Source organism: Clytia hemisphaerica, unplaced genomic scaffold (assembly GCF_902728285.1).
Source record: "Clytia hemisphaerica strain Z4C2 unplaced genomic scaffold, Clytia hemisphaerica genome assembly, whole genome shotgun sequence".
Taxonomy (NCBI): domain Eukaryota; kingdom Metazoa; phylum Cnidaria; class Hydrozoa; order Leptothecata; family Clytiidae; genus Clytia; species Clytia hemisphaerica.
Window position 1 is genome coordinate 759,989 of NW_027103829.1, and position 8,804 is coordinate 768,792.

Here is an 8,804-nt window from a genome sequence, read left to right on the forward strand (position 1 = left end):
CACCACGTCACTAAATGTCATGATGTCTGAAATTTTAGTACCGACCCCCCCCCTGCTCCACGAAGTAAGTTTGCGTTCAATTTTGTCATACATTAAATTTTGTTTTGAAACGATATTTTCTCCAGCCAGAAAATAAAAAGTTCTTTATAAGCACACACAATTTCAGACCCAATTTGTAGACAAAAAGTCGCTGGAGAATTTTGGAGGAAAGTATTAAGCAATAGAGTTCACCTTGAAGAAAATGTTGATCCAAAAGTCTTGTCATTTGACGAAGGATTGCAAAGTTTACAGGCCCTTTTTTAGTCAAAATATTTTCTTACACCAATGTCAGAAACAATGGATCTCGTCTCATCTAATTTCTACAACTGAAATAAGCCAATAAGATTTCACCTATCAACAAAAGAGCTCATTAAAAATGCACGATATATGAGATTATGAGCATGCATACCTCGTAATTTTTTTAATCGTAGGGCGAGCATGGTTACAATAGCATACTTCTCCTGTTTCTTTATACCTCTATGACCATAGCGACCTTATTTTCTTTCATGCAACATTCCAAATTAATTGATCAACTTGTACACATACCCCGAGAAAAGCATATTGCATTGAAGTATAACCAAAAAACCGTTTACTTTCAGAATCTTCTATTGCTAGTACTTTTCAAGGAAAAGTGTTGCAGTTTTTATAAAAGCTAAAATTTAACATACTACCAATTAAGGAGCACACAAAATTTCGTACTTTTTAAAGAGAATCCTATGTTAAACCTTAAAGGGGAACTCAACAAATTTGTCATTTTCATTTTTTCTCTGATTTTTGTTTTTTTCGAAGAGATAAGCGTCTTTTTTAAAGCTTGTGAACAAATTTTTAGAGTGAAAGGAGTGTTAAGAATTTGAAAGTTTGTAATTTATCGTTCGAACTGACGACTTCAGGATGAAAACAAACAAATTGAGAATATGTCGAGTTCGCTTTAATAATAATAATACATTTTTCAGGCCTAAAGAATGTGCTCTCAAGTTATCAGAACTTGAGTATGATATGAACAAAAGTTGTGTATTTTTAAAGGAAAATTCAATGCTAATATATTTGAAAGACCAAAGAATATTCATACTAACAAACGCAGATTTTTACCATCTTTTAGTGCATTATTTAGGCCTTCAAAATATATCTTAGCATGGACTTTTCCCTTAAAAATAACCTGGTAGGTTCATAAAAGTATCACTTGTTTTTGCTTGGAAGAGCTTAAAGCATGACATCTATTACAATCAGCTTGTTGTTCGAAGTATTCTGAGATTTTCTGCAAGTCATGGTTTAGATCACATTCAATTTGCGTTTTCGATTTTCCGTTGCAATATTACGACTAGATGATGTTATCGTCCGTTACAGTGATAGTAAAGGCGGGATATTTATGGCGGTATGCGGAAAAAAATCGACGGGAGAGTTTCGAAGAAGACTGGCAAACTCTACTGACTGTAATGTAAACTCTTTTCGACAGAAAAAAAAACCCGTTTGCAAATTGTCTTCGGCTTTGGGCTTATTTCTTAGATAGTGATTTGTCTTAGACTATAGCATATGTAGTCTATTGCAATATATGACGATGTCGTCTGTGTACCTTGATTTTACAAGACAATCTGGGAAATCGTTGAATAAGATTAAAAATAGCAAAAGACCTAGTAAGATCATTGTGTGACACAAGTAAACAACGGTCGAAGCTTTTGTCAAATGGATATACACAGCTCCTACAAGTTCTTCTTTGTCAATACACAATTTATGTCATCAAATAATAGAGCACTAGTGATTTCCGTTGAATGCTTCTTTCTGTATCCGAAGAGTCGATTTCGAAGTCAGAAAGTTGTCTTCTAACAGCTTTCTCCAGTATTTTAGAGAAAGTTGGTAATATTGATATGGGTTTGAAGTTTTCGGGTTTTGTATCTACTGATTTTTTGATAGGTGACATGGCTTGGCAGCAGGTTTTAGGCACCCCTAAGAATTCAGGTTATCCCTAATACTTTAGGTGATCCCTAAGCAAATGACACGTCAAATTTTTTCGAAAATCCTTTTCAAACAATCAAACAAATATAACAGTTAGTTTAGCTTATATAAATAGAATAAATGCCCTAAGAAATAGGAGATACACGTTTTTTTTATATACAGTAAGGAACACGTTTATAAGGAACTCGAGGCTGAAAATGGTCCACAAAATAAGGAACAGTTTAGGAACTGCTCAGGCTGAAAATAAGAAAACAAGTTTTAAGGAACAGTAAGAGATGGTTATCCAAACTTAGCAGCTATGTAAATAAGGAACTCGATAAGGAACTTTGAGGCTTAAATTCTCTGTAAAAATAAGGAACTCCAGGCTCAGAGCAAAGTTAAGGTTCCTTATAAAGAAAAAAACGTGTAAGCTAAGTACTGAAGGTTCATGCCAGATTATCAAGGTTTTGTAAGTCAGGGTGCAAATCCCTAGCCAGACAGATTTTTTATCTAAGTAAATGCACCCTAAATGCAACAGGATTAAAGAATTTTTACAGATAATATCTCGGGTAAGTTATGGCATGTCTCAAAAACTGAAAATTACCATAATTTTTAGATCGCATTAGTCGACAGAAAATGACCAAACAAATGACTGAACATGAAGGATACTATGATGTAGTTTCTAACCTGATGTGTAACCTAATTGTTTTTTCGCAGATTTTCGCGAAAAACCGCAAAAACTTATTATTACGTAATAATCGATGACGTCACCAAAACTGAAAATTGAATTTCTCAAGAATGGTTTATCCAATTGTCTTCAAACTTTCACCAAATATGTATCTTACTAAAGTCGATCATTTGAAAAAAAAATTTTTCGAAATTTTGATGACGTCAGCAGGAATTGGTAAAAAACAAAAAATCTTATTTCTTGCTGACGTAATCAGAATTTCGAAAAAAAAATTCATTCAAATGATCAACTTTAGTAAGATACTAGACGGTTCCCGTCGTCGCAAACGCCGGTTAACGGTTTTGCTTGCACATCAAAATCCTTTAAAATACTTTAATGTGGGTTAATGCCTGACATCGTTTTGGCTTAAAATGCCGAATACAATAATAAAAATTATACTTCTAAACTTTCTACATAATCAAAATTTTGTGTCTGTAAGCCTCGATGATATGTCTTTTTAAGATAACGGAAGTTTGTGTTCAATGAAATGCCATAGTGACCCTGTTAAAATTATCGAGGGTATCCGTCGTTGCAGACGCCCAAAGGTGTCTGAGGTGGTGAGAGGGTTGCTTCTAGGAAAAGAAAAAGCCTTAGTTGTGAAGGAGAGACTCGCGCTTTGCGATCGAGCACTGAAGGTTTTCCCGTTTGTTGGCTTCACATGCGGACAGCTTAAGACGGTGTTCTACTGGTCGACGCTTCAAATGCATTTAACAGCATAAATCGTGAAGTTATGATGCACAACATTAACATCCTTTGTCCAACCTTGGCGATGTTTGCTACCAACTGCTATTCGAACCACGTCCGTCTGTTTGCGATTGGAGGAGCAGAGCTGTCGTCTTCTGAAGGTACAACACAAGGAGATCCGATCGCTATGGCTCTCTACGGCATATTATGTTTGCTTCCCTTGACCGACACCCTCCGAAACGTACCAGATACCAAACAAGTCGCGTACGCTGACAACATCACTGGTGCTGGTAAACTTGTTGCACTACGCAAGTGGTGGGATGACCTAACGCAACTCGGTCCAACTATCGGCTACTACCCTGAACCTTCTAAGTCATGGTTGATAGTAAAACCCGAAATGTATCAAACGGCACTCGACACATTCGAAGGTACGTCTATAAAGATCACAGCAAAGGGGCATAAACATCTCGGTGCTTCTGTTGGGGAAAAAAGCTACAAGAAGGAATTCGTTTCAAATAAAGTCGAAACCTGGGTTAAAGAAATCAAAACTTTGTCAGACATTGCAATAACTCAACCCCAAGCTGCGTATGTCGCCTTCGTTATTGGCTACCAGCAAAAATTCAACTATATCATCCGAACTCTAGACGATATATCAGAATTGCTTCGACCCATCGAAAATGTCATCCGTTTTCACCTCATACCAGCCATATGTGATGGCAGACAGTGCTCCGATATTGAAAGGAAGATCCTCTCGTTTCCGATCAAGATGGGAGGCCTTGGAATCATCAACATCGAGGATGAGGCTAAATTTCAAAACGAAACAAGTCGTTTGGCAACTAAAGTGCTAGTCGAGCGCATCATAACACAATCAAATGAATCAATTGATCCAAGTCAATCGAAAAAGATATTGAAATCACTAGCCGCTAAACGAATTGGAGAACAAAAACGATCACTCGATCAAATCGTTCAACAACTCCCATCAATCAACCAAAAAGCTTTGGAAATCGCTTCATCTCAAGGTGCTTCCTCGTGGCTGACCACTCTTCCACTGAAAGAAGAGAATTTTGTATTGAATAAACGTGAATTCGCTGACGCACTCCACATGAGGTATGGCTGGGAAATGAAGCGACTGCCCATCAAATGTGCCTGCTCAGCCAACTTCACAATCGACCATGCGCTATCTTGCCATCTTGGCGGCTACGTTATCCATCGACATAACAACGTTCGCGATACTCTGGCAACCATGATGAATGAAGTCTGTCACGACGTGTCGATCGAGCCCCAGCTTATGGATTTGTCTCGTGAACAGGTCGATTTACCACGCTCATCTGTTTACTGGGAATGAAGCTAGGGCGGATGTTAGTGCTAATGGATTTTGGCAGCGGTATCAAAGAGCATTTTTTGACGTGAAGGTTTGCAACCTTTTAGCTCCGAGCTATCGCATAAAATCTATTGGCACTACATTCACTTCCCTTGAAAAGCAAAAGAAGAGAGCATATAACGAACGGATTCTTCAAGTTGAGAAAGGGACTTTCACCCCATTAGTATTTGGTGCTACAGGTGGTGTAGCCCGAGAATGCTCAATTTTTATGAGCAGGTTAGCTGATAAAATCTCGGCAAAACAAAAATGCTCGAAAAGTGAGGTTGTGAATGGCATACGACGCAAAATTTCCTTCGTTTTGATCCGATCAGTGGTTGCTTGCCTGAGAGGTGAACGATCGAGTCGTTCGTTTACCCCAGAACAAGCGGCACTGAAGGACTCCAAACTGACGGAAATTTTGACGTCCTTGCATGTTTGAGTGTTGTGGGTTAGACGATTACATAGGCTACTTTTTTGAGGGTTTCTTTTCAGTTTTTCATCATTTTGGTCTTTTCAGGTGTTTCACTGTTCTCTTTTTTTACAATTTATACAAAAGTATGTTTGTTAATATATTTGACTCATGTTGTATATCATTTTGATTAAAAAAGTGTTATTATTCATTAAAAAAAAAAAAAAAAAAAAAAAAAAAAAAAAAAATGCCACACCTTTTTATTTGAAACTTTGTGACGTCGCAGTACTTTTTCATGAAATTGACGTCAGAACTTTTTTCGTTTACAAATAGCAGTGTAGAGTCGTGACAGTCTTGAAACCGAACGTTTTAGCGAGTGTTGGTGATCTTCAGCTATGTGGTGGCCAGAAGTCCGGATGTGAGGCTGCAGTTCATGCCATGGGCATCCTTTTCAAAGAAGAGAATTGTGATGGGGTACTATTGGTGGACGCTGATAACGCATTCAATCGTATAAATCGCCGGGTGATGATCCACAACATCAAGATCATCTGCCCTCAAATCTCTACATATATCGGCAACACTTACTCGTCGAATTCACGATTGTTCCTCTCCGGTGGGTTTGAAATCATTTCTTCAGAAGGAACCGCTCAAGGGGATCCGGTAGCAATGCCCCTCTACGCACTAGCTTTAGTCCCTTTACTGGAAAACATCAATTCGAGTGACATCAACCACGTTGCTTATGCTGACGATCTAACAGCAGCTGGTAAATTGAAATCCCTCCTGAAATGGTGGACAATGCTTCAAAACGTCGGTCCATACCACCTCGGATACTTCCCAAAAGGATCAAAATCCTGGCTCGTCGTAAAACCGGACAAATATGAACTAGTTAAAATCATATTTAAAGATACCAACATCAAAATCACAAAAGAGGGAAAGCGTCATCTTGGTGCAGTTGTTGGGACCGAAACATTCAAATCAGAGTACGTTAAGAAGTTCGTTCAACATTGGGTCAAGCAACTGAAAGTCCTTTCCGAGATCGCTAAAGCATACCCCCAATCAGCATACTGTGCTTTTACAGCAGGGTTCGCACATAAGTTCAACTATGTCAACCGAACCATCCCAAACATCAAAGAAGAGCTGCAACCTTTAGAAAATATTATCCGACACCATTTTATCCCCGCTCTATGTGAAGGAAGAACCTGTAATGATCATGAGAGACAGCTTCTTTCTCTGCCTGTCAAGATGGGTGGCTTGGGAATAATCAATGTCACCGAGATGTGTGATCTGGAATTTCAACAATCTATCAAAGTCACTCAAAATCTTGTTCGTAACATCGTAAACCAGAACGAAGTCATCATTCCATCAACCGAAACCAGTAGTCCAAATACCGAATCAAAACTGTCGTTCAACAAGAGAAAACTAACTAGAACTCTTGAAATTAAATTCATCACCAATGGAGCTGAGAGCAATCGAAATCGCCAGTGCACACGGTGCATCAGCATGGCTGTCGTCACTCCCCATCAAGTCAGAAGAGTTCTCATTGACAAAAAGAGAATTCTTCGATGCAATCTACCTTCGGTATAACTGGGAGATGAAAAATCTACCGAGCGACTGTGTCTGCGGCTCCAAATTCAGCGTCGATCATTCACTACAGTGCAAGGTTGGCGGTTTTATTCACATGCGGCACAATGAATTGGTTAACATAACGGCTAATCTATCTGCAATTGTTTGCAAAGATGTTGAGAAGGAACCAATTCTTCAAAAACGTTTCGATCATGACTTGGAACTGAACTCGCGCTGATGTGTTACACTAAGAGGATTTTGGCAGAGGCAACAGAAGGCATTTCTTGACGTAAGGGTTTTTTCCCCTTCAGCCAGAAGTTACCAAAACCAAAATCTTGCTAGTGTAATGAAGCAAATGGAGAAAGAGAAGAAAAGAAAGTATGTAAATCGCATACTCGATCAAGAAAACGGTACTTTTACACCACTCGTTTTTTCTGCCAACGGTGGAATGAGCACAGAAACTAAGCGATTTTACGCCCGTTTAAGCGAGCTTCTATGTGAGAAAAATAAATCTTCATTTTCGGAAACATATTTTTATGTAAAAAGAAAAATTTCTTTTAGTCTGATTCGGTCAGCTGTGGTGTGTTTGAGAGGTTCGAGGTCCTGGAGGCACCGGAGACACTCGCCTTTCGTTAACACCACTGCTGACGCAGAAGTCACAAATTTCATTTGTAATATTTAATTAAAGTTTTCAATAAGTTTTCAGTTTTTTTGTTTTTTTTTATTACTATATTTTATTAGACACGTATTTTTCAATACGTATTGTTGGACATTTTTTTGAGTTTTTCATACTGGTCTTTGCAGGGTTTCAGTTTCATGTTTGCCTGTTCCTTTTCCTATTGGTCATTGCTCACTGTTTTTCAGATTTTTCATCTTAAAATATATTTGATTTCTTATATATGTATATCCAAATAAATTTGTGATTTATCTTATTTAAAATAGTGTAGAGTCTTCTCTAATCCGAGTTTTCTACGCTTGTCAAATTTTAGAAACCTTAACATATGTTACTGGGCTAGCGTTACAGAAATTTTTCATAAACTCATTTTCAAATGATCGACTTTAGTAAGACATCTTTGGTGAAAGTTTGAAGACAATTGGATAAACCATTTTTGAGAAATTCAATTTGTAGTTTTGATGACGTCATCGATTATTACGTAATAATCAGTTTTTGCGGTTTTTCGCGAAAATCAGCGAAAAAACAATTAGGTTACACATCAGGTTAGAAACTACATCATAGTACTCTTCATGTTCAGTCATTTGTTTGGTAGTTTTCTGTCGGCTAATGCGATCTAAAAATTATGGGAATTTTAAGACATGCCATAACTTACCCGAGATATTAGATACCAAAGTTTTTGAGCATTGCTTAGATTAAAATATAAGATGAGAAAGTGCCAACCTATGGTCTGGTGGGCTGCTTATAATTTAGGTGACCCCTAACATGGTTAGTCCCTAACCACAATCCTAGCCACAGGCAAAAATCAGGTACCAATTGCTACTCGACCTTTTAGCCCCCCTCAGGCCAGGTGGGTTCCAGCCAATGGTGAGATGATGGCCTGTTTCCCAAGCGTTGTAACTTCCCCTGAAGTAAACGACAAATTGATGACGTGCGCCAGAGGTTTGCATATCTTAGTTGCAGTTTTTTATCATCTGTCGCTTTGTTTTATTTTAAAATTTTCAGTCCTTTTTCGACGAATATTTTCGGTACATAGGTAAAATTAAAGGTTGGAAGTGTTTTTAATGGACGATGAATAGGTGGTATCCAAACGTGGTCAGTTAACAAAGAAAAAACCAATTTAAGCTTTGTGATCAGAGAAAGTGAATGCAGATCGATCATTTTCATAATAGAATTTTGCTACTCAAGCTAAGAATGCCATTTTTAGATCATTTTAAATTATAAACTGTCAATTAGGATCCTAACTTAAGAATGCTGTAAGAATATTTTAGGATGATTTTCCCAAAAAAGTTAAGAATATTCATGATGCGTGTATTGGCTCATGAGAGCAAAGTGAGATCTTTTCGTAACCATGGAGATGGTTTTCCCTTGTTTATCGAAAACAGTTTTTAAAGTACTTGTGAGGAAAATTGTTGCATCG